Source organism: Molossus molossus, unplaced genomic scaffold (genome assembly GCF_014108415.1).
Source record: "Molossus molossus isolate mMolMol1 unplaced genomic scaffold, mMolMol1.p scaffold_m16_p_1, whole genome shotgun sequence".
Classification (NCBI taxonomy): Eukaryota; Metazoa; Chordata; class Mammalia; order Chiroptera; family Molossidae; genus Molossus; species Molossus molossus.
The window spans coordinates 64,117,567-64,139,861 of NW_023425344.1; the positions used below are offsets into that span (position 1 = coordinate 64,117,567).

Consider the following 22,295-nt stretch of genomic DNA (forward strand, 5'->3'; position numbering starts at 1 on the left):
TAAGAGAACAAGAAAAAAAAAAGAAATTAAGGGAGAAACTTTCTGAGGTGTAGTAGGAGAGGATAACTTACTTCTTGACAGTTTTGCTTATTTTCATGTTAGAGGAAATGTGTATTGAATAACTAATTGTGTTTTCCTTGCTGGATCAGTCATTAATAATCTCAGAGCCAAATCTGTTTCTCACTTTTAATAAGTCTTTATTCTATCTTTATCTTACTCTTTATTTAAAAAAATTTACATGGCAGATATTTTTATAATCTTCCTCAGATTATATTTAAATAAGGGTTAAGTACAATTGAGTAAGTAAAATGTATAAATGAAACATACTAGTCTTTCCATTAAATTTTTTCTCTTTATGTCCATGTAGCTGGAACCCCAGAAGCTCCTGTGCTTCTATGAAGTTACATTAACATACAGAAGCCTGTATGTTAAGTGTCATTGATTCAAAGATGTGTATTTCTTGTCCATTTTATAGTGGAAAATCTAGATCATTGTTAGTGTCCTCAATTAGAGGGAACATGAGATTTACATGTACTTGTGGGTGGTAAGGGAAAAGGGAGACCTTGTCTTCATTTCGTCTTTGTAAACTAACCAAAGCGATGCCTATTCGATTGTGTCACAACCTGTACCCCTTCCCCCAACCTCTTTTATCTGGCAAACCTGATGCATTTGTCAAGGCTAAGTGCAGATGTTACCTTTTCCAAGAGGTCTGCCTCAATCCTTCAGTTGGGGCTTAGGGTACTTTTTCAAGCTTTCAAGCACCAGTGCCTCTGTGTTGCACTTACCAAACTCTTCTATAATTACTTGTTCAGCTGTTTGAGAGGCAGTATAGCAATATGGCCTCTGGAGGTAAACGGCTTTGGATTTAACGTTACTATTACCAGTTCTTGGCCAAGTTGTTTAAACTCTCTCCTTGTCAGTTTGTTCATCTATAAAATGAAAGTATCGCCCTGGTCAGGTTGGCTCAGTGGCTAGAGCGTCAGCCCATAGACCAGAGAGTCCAGGGTTTGGTTCCCGCTAAGGGCACGTACCTCGGTTGCAGTTTGTCCCTGGCCCCCATTGGGGTCATGTGGGTGGCAGCCAGTTGATGTGTCTGTCTCACATCGATGTTTCTCTCTCTCTCTCTTCCTCTCTCTCCCCATCCCGCTCTATCTGAGGATAAATGCAAAAAAATAAATTAATTAATTAAAATGAAAGTATCATGGTAATCTATCTCATGGGATTATTTCAACCATGAAATGAATTAACCCATTGAGGGCAGTGGTTGGAATAGTAAATGTTTTTTCTTCTTCTCTTCTTCCTTCTCTTTCCTTCCCCTCCCTTCTCCCTCCTCCCTCTTGTCATCTTCACTAGACTGTGAGCTCTGGAAGTAGCAACTGCCTAAATCCCATCTAATTCTTTCATTTCTAATTTCCTAGAACCTGAAGGGGTACTTACGCGTGATACAAGGATGTCCTTACTAGATGTTTACAAACAAATGAAGTTCTGTATTAGAAGTGACTTTTGGATGACTTGTCATAGGTCAGTGAAACCTAAACTGTGTCTGGAAAATGCTGTATGAAACAAAGCTAGTGTAATCGTCACGATAGCTTTCTAGAGGATATAACATTTGTTTATTGGAAAGGTTTCAATTACTTATTTACTAAATATTAATTGAGTACCAACTCTGTCAGATACGAGGTGCAAAAGAACCTCTGCCTTCAAGGAGCTAATTTTCTAGTGTAAAAAAGTGATTGCAGCCCTGGCCGGTTTGACTCAGCTGTTTGAGCCTCGGCCTGCGGTCCAGAGAGACCCGGGTTCGGTTCTGCTAAGGGCACGTACCTCAGTTGCAGTTTGTCTCCGGCCCTGGTTGGGTTGTGCGGGAGGCAGCCACTCGATGTGTCCCTTTCACGTCGATGTTTCTCTCTCTCTCTCTCCCTCCTGCTCTATCTGAACAAAAAATGTCCTCGGGTGAGGATTAAAAAAAAAAAAAAAATGATTGCAGCTGCCATCTCGTGTCCTTGCGTGTGTGCGCTTATTCTCAGCTGGCTGCCCAAGACCCCCTGAGCGCCAACCCTAGTCCCCCACACGCCCCGTTTCCTCTCCAAGATGAAAGAAACTATCATGAACCAAGAGAAACTCGCCAACTGCAGGCACAAGAGCGCCTTGGTGGGAAAGGAACTGCTCGTAGAGAGAAGAAGGGGGTTCACAGAACAGCTACAGCTCTCCATAAAGAAGTTAGGGGTAAACATCTCTGGTATTGAAGAGGTAAATATGTTCACAAACCAAGGAACAGTGATCCACTTTAACAACCCTAAAGGTCAGGCATCTCTGGCCGCGAACACTCTCACCCTTACAGGCGGCGCTGAGACAAAGCAGCTGACAGAGCTGCAACCCAGCATCTTAAACCAGCTCGGCGCAGACAGTCTGCCTAGTTTAAGGAGACCTGCTGAGCTCTGCCCAAACAATCTGTGGGTGGAAAAGCACCGCTTGCTACCGGAGGGGAGGAGGAGGAGAAAGTTCCAGATCTTGTGGAGCATTTTGATGAGGCTTCCAAGAATGAAGCAAACTGAATTGAGTCAACTTCTGAAGATAATCTTGAAGAAGAGACTGGGAGCTGCTATTTTATATTATGACTGCTTTTTTCAAATTTTGTTTATGGATCTGATAAAATCTAGATGGCTAATATTTTTTAGCCCCCCCCCCCCCCCCCCCCGACATTGCAGCTCTTTTCAGTTTTTGCTTATACATAAATCATTCTTTGCAGCTAATTAAGCTGAAGAAGCCTGGGAATAAAGTTTGAAACAGGTTAATAAAGTTTTTTGCCTAGTATAAAAAAAAAAGTGATTGCATTTTTTTAACTGGACATTTAAATTGTTAGGAAAATTCCCTTAAATCTAGGGGTTTGTATGTGCAGAAATAAGAAAACATTATTATTCCATACATTTATTTATTTATTTATTTTCAGAATTAGTAGGGTGACACTAAGCATATTAACTTATTCTTAAAAGTTTAAAATTTATGTATTTCCTTATCTATTGAAATCAAGTGTGTAGTTGTTGATGGCATTTTGTGGTTGTCTGAAACTACTCATGGCATTGCATGTTGTCTTTGAAAAACCTTGCACTTCTTGGCTTCTTTTATACGTTATATTTGATCTCACCACTATAAGTTGTTGCATTGAAATTTGGGCCCCCGGTCTTCAGTTTTTTTGTTTTTTCTCTACTTGTGTCCATTTAACTCGATTGCTCAGTACAGAAAAATGGTTCATTAAAATAACCCCAGCGCTCTGGTGTTTATGTTGTGCTTCTAGCTTGCACAGCAGTAGTATGGAAACTTTTTTTTTAAGAAAGTCCTTGGACACCATTGACTTGTATGGAGGGAAATGTTTTTTTGAGAGAGATTTTTGCACAGTTCTCCTTTCACGAAGATTTCCTTTTTAACTTTTGTGTATTCCATGTGCTTTAGTGCCTACTCCCATGTTTAGCTGATGTACTTTCTCCTATGGCACATATCTGAGAGATGCCCCCACAATGTTCTGATGCTATAGAACCGTCCTTCATTCTGGGGCAAGGCTCCATCTCCTCAGAGTTATTTACGGTTGTGCCAGCTTTGCTTCTTTGCACTTATTTCTCCCTCTGGCATTCAACTCTCAAGCCTTTCCCACTTGCCAGTCATTGGTAATGTTCGCTCACTAGGACCCTTTGCCCGGTTTCCCAATATTTAGGACGTTTTTCTATTTTATGCTCTCTCATTTTAACAGGGGCAGTGGGCACACATGCCTCTTTATACTGTAATTTCAAATATGAATGCCAGGTTAAAAGTACTTCCCACATTTAAACCATTTGCACATGTAGCCTCTTATTCTAAAAACTCACAAATTAAGGTATTGTGGGGAGGGGCTGCTTCGAACAAACATGGTTGTCAAATTTAAACCATGTAAATTTCTCTAGAGAAGACATTAGAGTAAATAAAACTCATTCTAGTTATGTAAAAGGACTGGGAATGTTCACTCGCTTTAGGTAAATTGTAATTTCCAAGGATTTCTTTTTTGTTTCCGATGGCGATGAAAGCATTGGTCTGTTACTCTCTAGCTATGTGATCTCAAGCAAGATATTAATAGCTTGACAAGTTTTCTCATTTGTAAATATTTACATCTATGAGGTTCCCTCTTCAGTACTATAAAGAATTCTTTACCTGGCAACTGTTCCCTGGAAAATATTTTTATTGATTAGAAGTAGCTTAGACGATATTATAGGAATAACTATACACAATCACCTCACATAGTGTTTTGGGGGGTGCACCTCCGATGTCCCTCAGACCTTACTGGGCATGCGTTTAAACTCCCTCCCCCCACAGTTCAGAGGGAAATAGATCTGGAGTATTAAGTTAGCTAATCTTCCCTTTACTGCTTTCCTGTTAAATAATAACCAGGTTATTGCAACAGTAATCAGTTATACCTTATAATCTTTGTTTATTAGCTCTATTTAAATAGAGTGAAGAAACAAAGGTGATAAGGTCTGAGTGACAAGGAGGGTGCCTACCTGCCTGTCACACCTGGGAGTGAGTCAGTGGCCAGAACAGGCACGGCCACCGCAAGCCCCAGAAACCTGAATATTTAATCTCCAAGGCAAAGGAAGGTTCTCTCTCTCTCCCTCTCTCTCTGCCTGCACCGGACTGTTGCAGGGCTCCCAGAACCTGCATTTCCCCATGTGGCGTGCAGCCCTGGGACCCACATCATGGACTGATGCCTGAATCTAGCCTGACGCCTGATCTGGACCTGGCTGCATCACAGAGCAGAAGCTCTGGACTCGGGCCTTATTTCTGGCTTGCTCAATCCACAGCTGCCCCTCTTCCAGGACTGGACTGAAGAACTGGGACACTACAACCCCAGAACTGTAATTCCACACCAATAAAAACCATTCACTCTCCTGTGGGAGCTTCTGAATATGCTAATTCTGACTGCACCCCAAGATCCCCCTGCCCATGAGTCCTGGAGGGATCTGGCCCCCTCAACCCTCCAGTATCATAACCTCATTTAAGATAAAATGGCTTTAGGTTAATGGCATCAGAAAAGTTAGAAGGAACATACACATTGGTCCATGTGTGCACAAACGTGAGAACATTGGTTCAGAGAGAAGATACACAGAGCAGAGAGTCTGGAACAAAGAACTCATTTTTGGATGTTCAATTAGTATTAATAAGTATCTTTTTAATGCTACAGGATTTTTTAAATACCATGTTTGGACTTTGGGTGCTAGCCTTATCCTTGAAAGTAAGGTAGAGATTTTTCTCTAAGGGATAAAAGCAAGGAAGATGGAGGAGGTCTGTCTGATATTTTTATTTACTCTCTGAAATGAATAGTGACAATAATCACCTCCCATTGTTTCTGCTACTTTATTATTGTTAATATATTTGGATTTGGATACATTTGAGCCCTCATATGAGGCCTGTTCTTTTATAGCAATTGAAAAACATGTGACCCTCTTTCTTTGTACTGATATATGATATTTTGATAAATTTCCTTCTAGATGGTCTCAAATTTTTTCAAACAGAATTTCCAATTCTTGTAAAACATTACATACTCATGATAATTATCTATATTTTTCAAATTAGAAAGATGTAATCCCCTGCAATTAAGTGAGGGTGTTTCTAAATTTACTTAGCAAGAAAATCAATATATTGAAAATTGAGACCAGATGTACTGAATATATTGTAGTATTTGTCTAACTGGTTTCCCCTGAACTCTATTCTGACACTCAGCTTCCATGAAATGAAGGCAAACAAACACCCAGTGCTGCTGAAATGTTGTTGTCACTATAGCCTAACAACTTTGATTAGCTCCAGTAGCAGGAATGCCCTGCAGGCAACTTTAGATAAAAAAGAAAAAACTAAAAACTTGGGTCGTCAAGAGTTGGGTTGAAAACTCGCAGTCCTAGCTGGGCTTGGTAGCCAAATTAGAAACTGATTGTCTCAAATAATTAGATTTACTGGGGTTACTGCATCAGTATCATATCAGAACACTGCTTATTTCTTTCTAGATACATGTAATAGACTTATAGTGCTTACTTCACAATTCCATTTTGATGGAATAATCTGGATTCCCACTGAAAGCATTGTTTGGCAGTGTGAAAAAGCATTTTAAAGCACAGGATGTAGCCAATGGAATTCTTTTTTATTTTTATTATTAGGTGAGTTAAATGGAAAGTTTACAAGGAAAGGGGAATAAAATGTCTCTGCTCATAGTGCCATATTTTGATTCATGTATGGTTGTATTTTTCAAAGTTAATACATTATAGGTTAATGTTATTTATACAGAAATAAAGACTTAGACTGAATTTGGAGAAGTAACATCACCTTCTCTCTATCTTTCTCTGGTGAAAACATTCCAGACATTTTACAGGTCATAATTTTAGATTTACAAATGGTTTTTAAAAATTACTTTCCCATGACCTGGTCCATTTGGTTCAGTGGTTAGAGCATCAGCCCACGCACCAATGAGTCACGGGTTCAATTCTAGTCAGGGGCATGTACCTCGGTTGCAGTTCGTCCCTGGCCCTGGTCTGGTCATGCAGGAGGCAACCAGTCAGTGTGGCTCTATCACGTTGATGTTTCTCTCTGTCTCCCTACCTCCCTCTCACTCTATCTGATGATAAATAGAAAAATATCCTAAGGTGAGGAAGTCTTATTTGATTTATAAAATTAATGTGCTCCTCCCCAGATTTAATCAGAAGTTTTTCTTGGTCTTCAACATTCACACTTCTCATCACATTAGTGACAACAGTAACAGCATCTCTTCTGTGGGCTTCCTGAGTGGACTAAATGAAATAAATGTATATTAATCACCTGGAACAGAATAGGTAATCAGTACTTTAAAAAATATGTCTATTTAGCCCTGGCCGGTTTGGCTCAGCGGTTAGAGCGTCGGCCTGCGGTCCTGAGAGACCCGTGTTCGGTTCCCGCTAAGGGCACGTACCTCGGTTGCAGTTTGTCCCCGGCCCTGGTCGGTTGTGTGGGTGGAAGCCACTCGATGTGTCCCTTCATATCGATGTTTCTCTCTCTCTCTCTCTGTTCCTCTCTCTCCCTCCCACTCTACCTGAACAAAAAAAAAAAATGTCTATTTATCACTATCCCTTTTCTACTGACATTGGACCAATTTTCCATTCATGACAAATCATCTTTTGCACCACAAATCCACATTAATTTAAATTCTCAAAATAGTCTTTATTAAGCAATGCTGTCAAAGACTTTTAGATAATACAAATAAATTCTAGATTATCCTCTTTTCCACATGATTATTTATCACTTGCTTTCTTATTCCTTTTTTCCTTGCAAGAACAAGAGAAGATTAATTGAGCACAAATATTTTAAATTTTTTATTACTTTTTTTTTTATCTTCAGATAGAGTGGGAGGGAGAGAGCAAGACAGAGAAACATTGAAGTGAAAGAGACACATCAATTGGTTGCCTCCTGCACGACCCCGCTGGGGACGGAACTGCTACCGAGGTACGTGCCTTTGACTGGAATTGAACCCACAACTCTGGTCTGCAGGCTGATGCTCTAACTGCTGAGCCAAACTGGCCAGGGGAGCATGAGTATTTTTAAAAGCCTTATAGCCTTTCCTAGTTAGTGCATTGCTCCTGCGTAAGTACCCACTGCCGTCCTTCGGTATAGCAAACGTCACCAACTAGCCTGTGGGAGAGACTCGCCTTCTTTTAAGGGGAGGGTAGGGCAACATGTAGTGAGCTTGGCCGTGTGCTTACTATTCATGCTGAATGTCATAAACCAGAAGAGCATTGATTTTCCTCAGTGTTTCGCGTATTCTGAGTATGTCTGCTCTTACAAGTCTGCTCTTCGCTAATTTCCACTGGTTTGCTAAGTACCACAGTCGCCACCAATTTGTGTGGTAGCAGTTTTATAATATGTGGGTCCTCTGGCTTCTGTGGTGCTCAGCTCATGTGGTTTCACCTTTAATGCCCTCATTCCTTCTCTCTGTCTATTCACCTCCTTCATGACTTTGGAGGTCCAAGACATACCTGTTCCTGCCAAGGACATTTCTGCCCACATAAGACCCAAACGGTTTACTTTTCTTTTGACCCCCTGTGGAACTGGGCTGTGCCATATCTTTGCCACATGTCATTTACTACGTGTATTGCTAGTGTTCTTTTCATATTTTGAATTCATCTTATTTCACACCCGATTTGTTCCTTGCCAGGGTTCCTATCACAGTGAGTACCTCACCATCCAAACAGGTGTTCAAGCACAAAGCAGGCACCAAACTGTGGCTCTCCCATCTGCCTCTTCCACATGTAGACGTGAAGCTCTGTGGCACGTCAATACCTCTGTCCCTGTTCACGTCCTGACATCTCTTCTTGGCTCAGGGTGTCCTCATCTCTTGCCTAGATTGCTACTATGTCTTCCTACAACTGGTCGCATTCCAGCATTGTTGACATTTAATCTGTTCTCCCTGGTGCATCCAGGTGATATTTGCTAAAATGCAAATGTGAACTTTTCATTTTCCTGCTTTAAACTTTTCAAACCACTTGTACTGTAAATGCACCTCTCTCTAATCTTCCTGCATTTACATGTGACATTCCCTGCCTGGGTGTGCCCCACATGACCTCTACCTATCTTCACCTGGCAGTGAATTCTCCTAATGTGCCATTTCAGAAAAAGCACTCATCGCTCTTTGCGACGGAATCCCTTTCCTTCTGGTGAGCACCAGGACCCTTTCCTTTCCTGACACTGTTTACTTGTTCTCTGTCCCTTTCTAAACTGTGTCTTGAGGGTGAGGCATCTGTCTCATTAACCTCTGTCTGTAGTATCTAGTGTGGGACCCAGGCATGGTAGATGCTCAATAAACAACTGTTACGTGTAAAAAGCAGGTTGAAGGCAGATACCATGCTTTATGCATTACATTGTTTCCTATGGTGCTTGAATAACTTGCGTCACATTTAGGGACAAGTTTGTAAATGTCAGTGTTGTATCAGGAGTGCTGCTGGTCTGTTTCATTCACTGAGTTCCAAACACTTCATAGTATTAGAGAGGCAGAGTCTCAGTCCCTATCCATCCTGGTGAGTTTATAAAGATGACATAAATTTATGTTGTGACTGAATTTATGTTGTGAAATGAAAACCATATACAATTTACTATGCATTTATCTTATGTACAAGTGTACAATGGCTCTAAACCTTATCCTTAGATATTTCTCACTAACAACAATACATACCCAAATTAAAGATTCCTTTTTTGATATGTGCTCTTCTGTTCCTCGGCTCGGTCCAGTTAGGCTGATGTTCACTTCTGGCATTATTGTCCTACGGGCTGTCATGGGATTCTCGGTGTATCACTTAGAATTAGGTGTAGCTGAATATTCCATAAACAGACAACCTAAATAACAAAGTTGTTCATTCTTCTCTATTACAAAATAAATCCAGAGGTAGGCAGTCCAGGGTGGATGTGGTGTCTCAGTGGTCACTTGGGACTCTGGCTTTTCCTCAGTTTCCACTCTTTCACATGTCTAACATGTGCCTCCAACTTCAAGGTCACCTCATAGACTAAGAAGGTTTTCGATACGCCAGCCATACTGTGCAAGGAAGACCAAAGGAAGAAGGGTAAAAAAAAAGGAATGATAATAGGAAATTTTCTTCCTTCCAAAAGAGTCAGCTAATTTTAAATGACCTACCCACTCAACACTCCTGCTTATGTCTTATTCTCTAAAACTTAGTCACATGGGGACTGTCTGCTTAAACTAATGCTAGAAAGACCTGTCTTTTAGCTAAAACCAGGTCCTTTTATTGACAAAATAAAAGATTGGTGGCAACTGGAGAATGCAGTCTACCATGGCTGTGTTCTTGCACCAGGATTTACTACTGACCACTTTGTCCCTCATTTTACTCCATGTTTCCTTTAAATACAACATTTTTACTTATTGATTTTTTGAAAATGCCACACATCTCTTTTTTTGCTCTGAAAATCCTGGCTGAATGCTTTGCTTGTTCATGAAGAATAACGTTTACTGGCTGGCCTGGCTGTGCCCTTCTCTTTCTAACCTCAACGCTCTGTCCTGCTTCTGTGTTCACACAGCAGCTGCATGTTCTTTGGAGGACAGGGACAAAAGGCAGGACTTCATTTTGCTCCTTTTCAGTTAAAATAATTACCTTTTCCCTGGCTAGTGTGGCTCAGTTACTTGGGGCTTCATCCTATACACTGAGAGGTGGCGGTTTTGATTCCTGGTCAGGGCACGTACTCAGCTTGTGGTTCGATCCCTGGTTTGGGCGCATCAGTCTCTCTCTCTCTCTCTCTTTCTCTCTCTCTCTCTCCCTCATCTCTGTCCCTCTCCTGCTCTTTCTCCTCCCTCTTCCTCTCTCCCCCTTCCCTCCCTCTCTCTAAAATCAATAAAAAACATATCCTTCGGTGAGGATGAAAAAAATAGTCACTTTCTTTGAGAATCACACCTTGGGTTTTCAGCATGGTGACCCTTCCTATGGCCAAAGGATGGTGGGTGGAGGGTCTCCTGCGTGTCCCAGGAGCAGCAGACTTGTTCATTTGGTGTCAAGTGTGCTTCCTCGCCGCTCTGGTTCCCTGGCGGACCACCTCTTCCTTCCCTGCTGGTCACCTTCTGGGTCGCTAGACACAATCCCTTCAGTAGTTGCTGCTACCTCCATGGATGTTTCCTTAGAAACCTAAGCCTTTAATGCTACACACTATTAGTACATTAAGTTCTATGAGTTTATAAGACTTTACTTAACAATTAGGGTAACTATGCTGAATGTCACTGTAAATGGTAGAAATGGAAATTAGATTACAGACAGAACTTTTCCATGGTCAAAAGAGGACCAACTATGGCAGAAATTTTCAACTGTTTTCATTTCATGACACATAAACCCATTACTAACATTCTGTAGCATACTACCCCCCCCCCCCAAATTATATTGTTTGCCAATCCGACAAAAAATAGGTGTAATTTTGATTCATTCACATTGGGCAGCTATTGTGATGGCTGTTGTTATTTTTTAATTTGACAGTCTAAGGGAAAAGAGGTCAGTGCTCCTGACTAAATAGTCAGGTATTGCATGTAAAAAATTCCTGTGACAAACTGATTGAAAATCACCTACCCAAGTCATTCAGTCTTCCAGAGGATACCCTTCTTTATTGCTCCTGTATATTGACATTTCTATGTGAGAAGACCTTTTCTCTGAATACCTTTGGAGAGCTCCTCTCCTTACCGTAGGGACTGGTTTCACATAAGAACTATTCCCATTTGGCTCCCCCAGAAGTCTGTTTGTCTTTATCTGAATTACTTAGAAAAGGGTAACACCCAAGAGAGTTCAGTTACCCAAGACATTAAAAGTTCCACAGAATGACCCAGAGTAGATATTCCAAGTCTCTCCACCAGTGTGAATTTATTCTATTGATTGTCCAGTAGATAACTGTTCCCCTTTTATACACGAACACGTACATGTGCATGCACATGTCCACACACACGCACACACACATGCACATATGCGCGCACACACACATGCACACCTCTCTACCAAAGATAAACACTATGAGTCTACCCATTAGATGGTAAGCACATTACATGAGACTTTCATGTCCCAACAAGATTCACTGAAGAAGACTGGGGAACTTGACCACTGTGGGCCATATGCCCGGTTTTCATTTTGATACAAGGTTGTCATATTTTAGTAGTGAGCCCCACTAGAAGAAATCTGTGTGTCCTGCCTCAGAGGTCTACCCATTTGTTTCTTTTGTTTGTATTATGGCACACTGGTTTGGAAAAAAAGTGTACTGATCTAGAAACAGCAAAAATTGACTACTTTTGAAAGAAGTGGATTTGGAAGGTTTTGTTTTTCTTTATAGCCTGGAAAGTAGACTATTAACATCTAAAGACCTCAAGTGGGAGACATAGGGTTTAATTATTATAAATAATCTAGCCATCCCATGGATTGGTTTTCATTGTTGGAGAATATATGATTTATTCCACAAAGTGATATCTTGATAAAGTAAGAAGTTGATATGTGGTTAACTTTAATTTTTTTAAAAAATATACTTTACTTTTAGAGCACTTTTACATTCAAAACAAAATCGAGCAAAAAGTACAGAGTTCTCATATACCCCCTGTGTGGTAAACTTTAAGGTGAAATATTTCCTGTTCCTGCCACCAAATTATAGTGAAATTCCATTCACTCTTGGATTTTCGTACTGTTGAGTTCACTTAATAGAGGCCATTGGGGATAGTCATTAACTTCTAAGAATTGGAATGACTTCAACATAATGGTCTTCTCTTTCCCAGCATGCATATTATTTGGTAACTCATCATGTTGCTTTGGATTAAAACAATGCACCAATAGCTTACATGAAAATGTCTTCATTCAAATGTAATCCCTTTATTTATTTGATGAATATTTTTAAGGGAAAGTAATTTAGTTATCTGTAAATTGTTATACCTCGATTTAAATAGTTGGGTATGCAATGAATGGGGATCTTATGACTATGGCACTGTGCAATGCACCTGTTGCCCTGATCAGTCTTGAAGTAGTAACTAGACTCTTCATACATCTTTATCTACCTAAAGGCTAATGGAGAGACTAGCTCTGCTATTGTAAAATGTACTTATGCTCATGAATTTTTAGGAAATGTCCTAGAGGTTTCATTTATCACTAGGAAGTAAATGTTAGTGCTGGTGGTTTTTCATGAGCTCCGAAGCTTCCACTGAGAACTTGAACACTTCCATTCCCTGTTTTATCATGCGTGGGTTTTATTTAGGGAACATTAAAAAAACACAAAAAAAAACTAATAGAGTAGTGACTTGCATTTCTTATGTTTTTCCCCTCTAAGTTTCTCATTCTCTTGAGAGTTATATTGTGTGTATGTGACTGAAGGGAGGAATACACAGAAATATTATTTTTAAAGACATTCTGACTGATTATTTTTTTGTGTTCATTTTTTCCCTTTGGGCTATTTTGTTGTATTTTGTGGACTTTGTATATATAAATTGAAATACTGTCCTTTCTTTCTTTACCCTTTCTAAAATCTTGATAAAGAGTCTTCTCATGTCCCTTAAATGTTGTTATCTTCTTAGGAGAAAGAAACCTGGCCTGAACTGGCACATAAATTTTTTCTTGAATATTTGTCTGAAGTAAAGATTACTTTGCAAAGTCTAAGAATGTTGCTAAGTGTGGCACATGCTTTGTATCCCTTCTTTCAGCAGTTACTTCATCAGCTCTGTGTTGAAGAATGAGTTTGCCATGCACCATTTAGGCATCGATAGGATAAGTGAGACAGATGTGGCTGAGGCCTGAGGAGCTTACAGTCTAATAGGGAAGACTGATTTGCAGATCAACTATTATAGTCCTTCCAGATAAAGACGGTGAAAAGGGCATGCTCAGTGAGAATACAAATCAGATAAGAAAGTCTGAAACAGTGTATACATTTAAATCATTATCAATCCATTGATGTGGGACTAAAGGGAAGACATATGTGGAGGAGTTATAGAAGCAGTTACAGTAGGTGTGTTCTTGGTCATGAAGAGCTTTGTGGATAAGTGAAGAATTTTGAAATCTAATGTGAAAATTGCAGGAATATCCAAAAGGATTTTTAAGCGGAGAAGACAAATGGTATTTATGATTTACAAACATCATTGTGGCAACAGTTAGGAGGAGCAGTGGAAGCCGGCTGGCCTGAGGGTAGGCTGTCTAATTAATCCACTCCCTCAACATCCAGGGGAAAGAGATGAGGTCGTTAATGGGAGTAGAGAAGGGACAGATTAGAGATACTCAAGTGTCTCTGGCGTATCTTCTACATCCCTGGATCAACAGGTTTGTGGTGCTAGTCCACAAGATAGGAAATGCAGGGGGAAAAAAACACAAAAACCCACAGGTATGTGGTGGGGGGAGTAGATGATGTTTCATTTTAGACATGTTCATAATGGTGTATCTATAGTGGAGACATTTATTCTAAAATTGAATATATGTGTCTGAAACGAGTAGAGGGTTCTGAGCTACAGATATGCATTTGGGAGTCATCAGTGTATATGTGGAGACTGAAGCCTTTGCTTTCAATGAGGAAACAATACTTTTAGGAAACCTTGACATTTATGAGGCTCATGGGAGATGCTCTCATGCAAGATATTGAAAACAGATGGTCCTTAGTACATTATCTTGTACATCCACATTATCTTTGTACATTTATCTCTTAAGTGGTAAGCTTTCAATAGAGTTTTGAGGGAAAAATGGGGGGAGGGGGAAGGGGTGTAGAAGGAAGAAAGGTTGGGTGCAAACTGCTATCGTTAGAATGGAATACTTTGTGAAGCTACTTTACCAAAGAGAACATAAGGTAACACACTAGATTCTTTTACTGTAAGTCTTGGGATCAGATCTGATTTAATTTAGGGATATCCAAAGGTATTTCAAATCATCTCCATTATGTATTTTGAAAACATTTTTGTTCTAGGATTTCCATAAAGATCTATTTCACCATGACCTATAAGCCCATGATGGAGCAGACCTACTTCCTTGGGTTACACGCGAAAAGGTACAGGTACTCAGGTCATTAGGAATCACATTGAACTTTCAGAATTATCTGCCTGTATTACCTCTATTTGGCATAAACCTGTAAGTCTATTATAGACCAGGAATTAAACCTGACTCTAAAGAAGCAAAAGGACAGGGTGACATTAGTGCCATAATAGTCACATTTACCCTACCAGGACCCTATAGTGATCCATCAATGGCTTTGGGTATCAAGGAGATTGCACGGAGGAATCCAAATTCAAGACATGTGAGAATGTTTATTTAAGAACCTTATACTTCCAGCTTCAGTATATTATACTTGACCCCCAGTGGTGAGAGGACCCATTTTCTTGGTAGAACAGACATACAAATTTATGACTTTATCTCAAATAGTACAATATTTCTGCTTCTTCTTAGTCCTTTCTAATTGCATAGATGCCCTCTGATCTCAGCCAACACCTTCTTACTTTGGTAATACATCCCTTTTATGACTCTTCTCTATGTCCTTAAAGATGTGTGATCTGCCAATAATTATTAATTTCTTATGGGGGGAAAATTCTTATGTTTATAAATTAAGCCTTATTGGGTATAACCTAGAACTCTTCCAAATACTATGTAGGCTTAGTTATTGCCTTTATTTGTTAGGTTTTTGGGGGATCTTGTTAACATTTGTAAATAAACTTGTAAAACTCTTCAGCTCTTTCTCTTAGAAAAATTATGAGAAAGAATGATTAACCATGCACTGCTAAGATAGGTTGTCTTAATAAAAAAAAAAAAAAGAGCCAATTAAAGTAATGGTTATGCCTTTAGACAAGACAACTGAGATAAGACATGCAGGAGGTAGAAATGGTTCAGTGAAGGCAAAAGCTCAAGGCTAATAATTGGAAAGAGGCATTTACTTTTGCTTCTGCATTTAATCCCATCAGACAGTCTTCTGTGTAAAACTGTCCAGTAAGCTGTCAGCAACGAACTTCATACTTTCTCACTGAGTTAGGCCTGCTTTCTTTTTTATGATCAGCAGAAGGAATGCTCAATTAGCAGCAGAGCTAATATTATAGAAAAAAACTGTCCAAAGACGAGATTACTCCCTTGAGCCTAATAAAAAAACAATGATGAATGGCCTGGCAGCACACACATCTCAAGTTCTCTGGAGCAGGGTTCATTGATAGAAACTCAGAGGGATAGGAAGAGTAGCAGGAGCGGGCATCCCTGTTCCCCTTGCACTTTGGGGCAACAAACAGATCTAGCAGCACCAGATATCAGACTGTAAGAGAGGGAGCCTGGTTGTGAGTTTATAACAAACTGTCTCTGTGAAACAAAAACAGCCCTTGCCCTGGCATCATCAGCGGCACAATAAAGGATCACACCAGAGAAGTTTGTCCCTGGCCCTGTTTTTCCATCTCAACACCAGGTTAGAAGAACACTAGCTTTGCCCTCAGCCTCACTGGGGTTGGGACTCCAGCCTAGTGAGCTCTGTGCCTTGGTGATCTATGGGCCTGATCCACCAGCTCTGAATTCTGTGGGGACTGCCTTTAGAACTCGACTCCAGCTGTCTCTGTGGTGCTCGACACGTCCTCTCTGAGTGACCAGCCTGTGGCAATCAGTCTTAGACAAATTGACCATGCCCTCTAATGTGACCTCCTACAGCCTCTGTAAGTTCCCAAGTACCTGTACAGATCAAGAGGAAGAAATCCTCCGAATATCACAGTTTTTCCAGGTTGTAATGAGAGTCACAATAGGACGGCATTACAAGACTTGATTTTCAAAGAAATTTCATGTTGGTTTAAAAATGCTGCTTTAATAAAGTGTTTGCATTTTTCATGTTGTAACAGTAACTCTTCAAAAGCCTTAGCTCTTGGCAAGTCAATCTGCTAAGCAATTTATAGTGTACATAACTAAATGTTTATGAATACTTATTAAGTGCCAAGCATATAATAAGAAAACGGAGACTGAGACATTAACTAGTATACCCAAGGTAACATAGCTAATAAGTGGTCAAGTTAGGATTCAAGACCAAGTATGTATATCTGGATACAAAGTTTACTAAAACCATGACTTGTGAAACCACAAAGCCCCACACCTAGATTTATGCTAATTTTCAGGGGTCTTATATTACAAATGCTTTTTACCACCTCCTAATTCTTAAACTGTGTTATCTCTTATTAACCCACATGTAAAAATTACATTTTTAAAAGTTTTACCCTAAAACACCCACATAAAACATTGATTAATAGGTAGAATTTACGGAGGGTTTCATGGAGGAGTCAGGATTGACATCACTGTGACACAATTGGCTTTAAATATGCACCCTTGTATTTCACACTGTGAAAAACTCCAACTCATCGCAGTTTCTCTTGCCCTATTGGCTTCTCCGTTTTGCTCTTCCTTTCTAACTTTGCCACAAACTCCCTTTCAGGAGCAAGCAAGCAAGCAAAACAGCTAGTCAAAAAGCACACTCCTCCATCCTTACAAATTTTTTTAAAACAAAGCATCTCTCCTTTTCCTCTGAAGCTTTGGTGTCAGTCCTCAGTGTTGCACCTTCTAACCAAAGTAATTATGGGTGTATCCACCTCCCTTCCCCTCTCCCCCTGAAAGCATTCACGCTGTAAGACGAATACCAGCTTTCTAATTTTATGATCAGTAGATGGAATACTCAGTTCATCACAGAGTTTGAATTCTGACATCCTACTTCAAGCTCCTCTGCATGGCTGTCTGCATTGCTCTACGCAAACTCAGAGCCTTTCAGACGGAAAAGCTCAGGGAAGGGCGAGAGGAAGACTGGAAGAAGGAGTAGGAAAGAAATGGAAAATGAATGCAGAAGAGGTCGGGATTTTATGTTTTTTAATATTGTATTTTTGGGGGCTTACTTTGCCTGTAGACTCTTGAAATGCAAGGTACACGTTCTTTCTCCTTTAAAGTACCTGTCCTATTCACCACCTTTGAACTCCTTAGCTCCGCATGCTTTCCTTGGGGTTTGACTCAGATAATGACTTTGAAAAATCAAAAAAGGCATAGATATGTGGTGGGGAGGAGGAGACTTTGGGGTAAAGGAGAGGTATTAAGTGCTTTCCTTTTTATGCATCTTAAATGGTACAAAATGGATTAGAAAGAATAGATTTTTTTTTCTCCCAAAATCTTTTTGGAGAGTAAGGGAGAAAGATATAGTTGAAACACTTAGCACTTATGTGTTGCAAGTTTTTTTGTTTCGTTTTCCTGAAAGCATCATCTTTTAAAGTACTGGAATAATGGACACAGACAATAGTTTGGGGAAAGTAGGGGGTGGGAGCAGGAAGGAGGGGGGTCAATGGGGAAAGAGGGGGACATCTGTAATACTTTCAACAATTAAAAAAAAAAAAAGCCAGACCCAAAAGGCCACATATTCTATGATCCCACTTACCTGAAAAGTCCAGACTAGGCAGACATATGGAAACAGAAGGTAGATTAGTGGTTGCCTAGGTTGGACTGGAGAGTGGGTCGGGGATTGGAAGTGACTGCCAGTGGGAAGGTTTTATGTCGTTTGTTTGTTTGAGTGATGAAAATGTTCCTCAATATATTAAAACCACTGAATTGTACACTTTGAATTGGTGAATTTTATAGTATGTAAATTATATCTCAATAAAGATGTTTATAAAATTTAAAATAATAGAGTAATAGAATAAAAATTTAGATTATTAATCTGTAAAATAAAGGCATTATTTTGTAGGGTTGTAGGGTCCCTTTCTTACTTATTAGCAGTTATGGACCATAATCCAAAGCTGTAACTGTCTACCAATAATTTGAGTGGTAATTGTAAAATTATCCATGTTCATTCTTCACATTCAATTTACTTGTCACTTTATAAGTAGATTAATTTTGGTTTGATTGGTCTGTTTCCTTTACAGTGACTGATTAGTGGATATATTAAAAACCTTTCTGAATGCCCTGTTTCAAACTCTGTTATTTAGCATAATTGGGTAATGAGGAATTTGCAGTACATCAAGTAATTGTTACTATGTGTAAAACATAGATTATTGGTTTTCCAAGAAATATAGTAAATGCTTTAAAAACTAAATTACAGCTAATGTTACTTCTACAAAAACAAAGTGAGTGCTCACTGTGCTATCTACTGCAGATTTCAAATGCATACACAATGTACTGGATGCACCACCTGCCCAGGGGCGGCTCACACAGTTCATCTCATCTCTGTGTGCACTGGTCAGCAAAGGTGCTCCAAGAGCACTGAGAACTAAGGGATTCCTTTGGTTTGAATGGTTTGGGGAGGGTGATGACTTCAACCTGGGGAGATAAGTAGGGTTTGGTTGGCAGAGAGACCAGAACAGGCATAGTAGGCAGAATGGTGCAGCATGGAGTTGAGGAACTGGGCAGTATGCTTAGAAAACAGCTAGTTGTCGCCCGGCTGGTGCGGCTCAGTGCTTGAGCGTCAACCCATGCACCAAGAGGATGCTAGTTTGGTTCTTGGCCAGGATACATGCCCAGGTTGTGGGCCCAATCCCTAGTGGGGGGCATGCAGGAGGCGGCAGGTCAATGTTCTCTCTCATTGATGTTTCTATCTCTCTCTCTCCTTTCCTCGTTCTCTAAAAAAATCAATAAAGGAGAAAAATTATAAAAAGGAAAATGGCTAGTCATCTAGTGTGGATAGAGTGTAGTTATTCTGGGGCTGGTAGTGGGCAGTAAGGCAGGAAAGGTAAACCAAGGCCCAGCTGTAAGGTAAGAAGGCTTTAAATACAGTGCTAACTAGTCGGCACTTTATCGTGGAAGCCAATGTTTTACTGAATATAGGTGTCTGGTAGACTTTGAAATTTTCCCCCCAAAGATTGTGGACAAATAAGTTTGGAAAATGCTCTATATATATTCCTGTCAGACATTCACAGGACATATCAACACATTAAAAGTTTAGAAAAACCCCACCATTAGGACTTATTTACCATGTTTAACATAATGTTTCCCTAACTTACTGAACCATGGAAATGTTGCTTCTGTAATCTTTATAATATGTTCATAGATGGATACCTGTGTTTCATAGAACACAGTTTGGGAAAAACTTCAGCCATTGTTGTAAACAATGAATTAGAATAAAAAAGTATTATAAGAAGGGAAATGGAATGATCAAATCCATATTTTAGGAAAGAATAAAATATAACATTCCTTTGATTCAAATTATTCATGTATTTCAAGATATTATAGCACAATAAGGCCACTATTATTAACAATACATTATCAATGTTTTAGATATATTTAAAAGTGTGGATTGATAACTCTTTCAGGTTAAAAGCATAAATGATAATAATATACAGTATTCCAATATATGGGACTTTTCTGGGAATTTATTATTTTCATGACAAATTTAAATGCCTGCTTAATTTACTACCAAACTGGTATTTTATTTATTTATTTTAAAATTTTAAAATCTTTATTGTTGAATGTATCACAGATGTTCCTCATTTTTCGCCCTTGACCCTCTCCTTCCCACTCCCACCCCCCTACCGCCTTTTCCCACACTATTGTCTGTGTCCATTGGTTATACATATAAGTTCTTTGGTTTATTTCTTCCCACCCCCCCCAACCCCTTTCCCTTTGAGGTTTGTCATTCTAGCAATGAATTTGTACTTCTTAATCCCTTCACCTTTTTCACCCATTCTACCAATCCCCCTCCCATCTGGCAACCAATAAAATGTTCTCTGTATCTATGAGAATGTTTCTGTTCTGCCTGTTTATTTTGTTTGTAGTTTCCATTGTCGATAGATATGTATTCATTGCCATTTTGTTTGTTCATATTTTTTATCTTTTTCTTTAAAAAACCCTTCATCATTTCATATAATAACAGTTTGGTGGTGATAAACTCCTTTAACTTTTTCTTGTCTGGGAAATTCTTTATATGGCCATCAATTCTAAAGGACAGCTTTGCAGGATAGAGTAATCTTGGTTGTAGGTTCTTGCTTTTCATCACTCTGAATATTTCTTGCCACTCCCTTCTGGCCTGCAAAGTTTCTTTTGAGAAATCAGCTGACAGCCTTATGGGAACTCCCTTGTAGGTAAGTAACTGCTTTTCTCTTGCTGCTTTTAAGATTCTTTCTTTCTCTTGAACCTTTTGCATTTTGATGATGATGTGTCTTGGTGTGGGCTTCTTGGGGTTCATCTTGTTTGGGACTCTCTATGTTTCCTGGACTTGTATGTCTGTTTCCTTCACCAAGGCAGGAAAGTTTTCTGCCATTATTGCTTCAAACAGGTTTTTGATTTCTTGTTCTCTTTCTTCTCCTTCTGGCACCCCCAAGATGCGAATGTTGGCATGCTTGAAGTTGTCCCAGAGGCTCCTTACACTATCCTCATTTTTTTTGGATTCTTTTTTCTTTTTGCTGTTCTGATTGGGCATTTTTTGCTTCCTTGTATTCCAAATCAATGGCTTGCTTCTTGGATTTACCTTCTCTACTATTGAATCTGTGTAAATTATTCTGTATTTCAGTTAATGCCTCCTTCATTTCTGACTGTGCATCCATCATTTCTGACTGGTCCTTTTTAATGCTCTTGAGGACCTCACTAAGTTCATTGAGCGTGCATATAAGCAGTATTTTGAACTCAGCATCTGTTAGGTTGCTTATCTTTATTTCGCTTAGTTTTTTCTTGGGGCTTTGTTCTGTTCTTTCATTTGGGACTTGTGTCTTTGTCTCCTCATTTTGGCTTCCCCTCTGTTTGTTTCTGTGTATTACTTAATGAGCGGTTTGGGGCTATCTGAGACCAGATGCTGCTTGTTTGAAAGAATTTAGGAAAACCTGAAGCAGGATCCAAGATAGGCCAATCCTATGGTTAAGCAACTGGCAACAGGTTGGGTGGGCCTGAAAGTTGGGTGGGGCAGGGCCTCAGGGAATCACCAGGGCGGGGCTACCAGTAAGAGCTAGGTTTCTGGAGTCCCAGATATGGTGGCTGTCTACCACCCTAGAGAAAGGCTCACCAAAGGAACAAAGGCCTCTGACCGCACGTTTGTCCTGGAGAAATCCCCCTCTCCAGCTCTTGCTCCAATGCCAAACAGCTCAGTTCTTCCCTGTATGTCTCTGGTGCCCCTCAAGCTGCCTCCCTTCCAAGCTTAGAGGGAGTGAGTGCGATAAGTCTGTGCTTGGGCCCTTTAAGAGGAGCTGCCTGGGGCTCCAGCCGCCTCAGCCTCCCTGAGCCTCAGTTCCTGCTGGTTTTTCCAGCCAGAAGTTATGGGGACTTCTCTTCCTGGCACTGGAACCCTGAGCGGGGCAGTCTCATTGTGGCTGCTGCTTTAATTCCATAGTTTTGGATTTTTATTCAGCTTGATTTCAGGGGGTTTTGAATGATGGTTGTTCTGTAGTTTAGTTGTAACTTTGATACCGAGTTTACTTATGCCGCCATCTTGACCAGAAGTCCCCAAACTGGTGTTTTAAAAAAAGTTAACAGCCCTTGCTGGATGGCTCAGTTGGTTGGAGTATCGTCCTGTACACCAAAAAGGTTACAGGTTCAATTCCTGGTCAGGGCACACCCCTAGGTTGCAGGTTTGATCCTCAGTCAGGGCATGTATGAGAGAACCAATCTCTCTCTCTCTCTCTCTCTCTCTCTCTCTCTCTCTCTCTCTCCTTCCTCCCCCCTTCCTCTTTCTATAAAATTGATGAACATATTCTTGGGAGAGTGTTAGAAGAAAAAAGTGAACAATCAGACTCTCTGTGAAATGCATTAACCATTGACAAGGGTACTTTAGTATTTGCTTAAAGTAATGCAAATGCACCAGATTTTTCTTAAGAGAGAAGACAACACAGAATAAGGACATTTTGGTGTTTTTAAAACAGA

The 22,295-nt window shown here is 39.9% G+C and overlaps 1 pseudogene; it reads left to right on the forward strand.

The window, feature by feature from the left end:
* Positions 1 to 2,088: 2,088 nt before the first annotated feature.
* On the forward strand, positions 2,089 to 2,552 carry LOC118643904 (annotated as a pseudogene).
* The last annotated feature ends 19,743 nt before the right edge of the window (positions 2,553 to 22,295 follow it).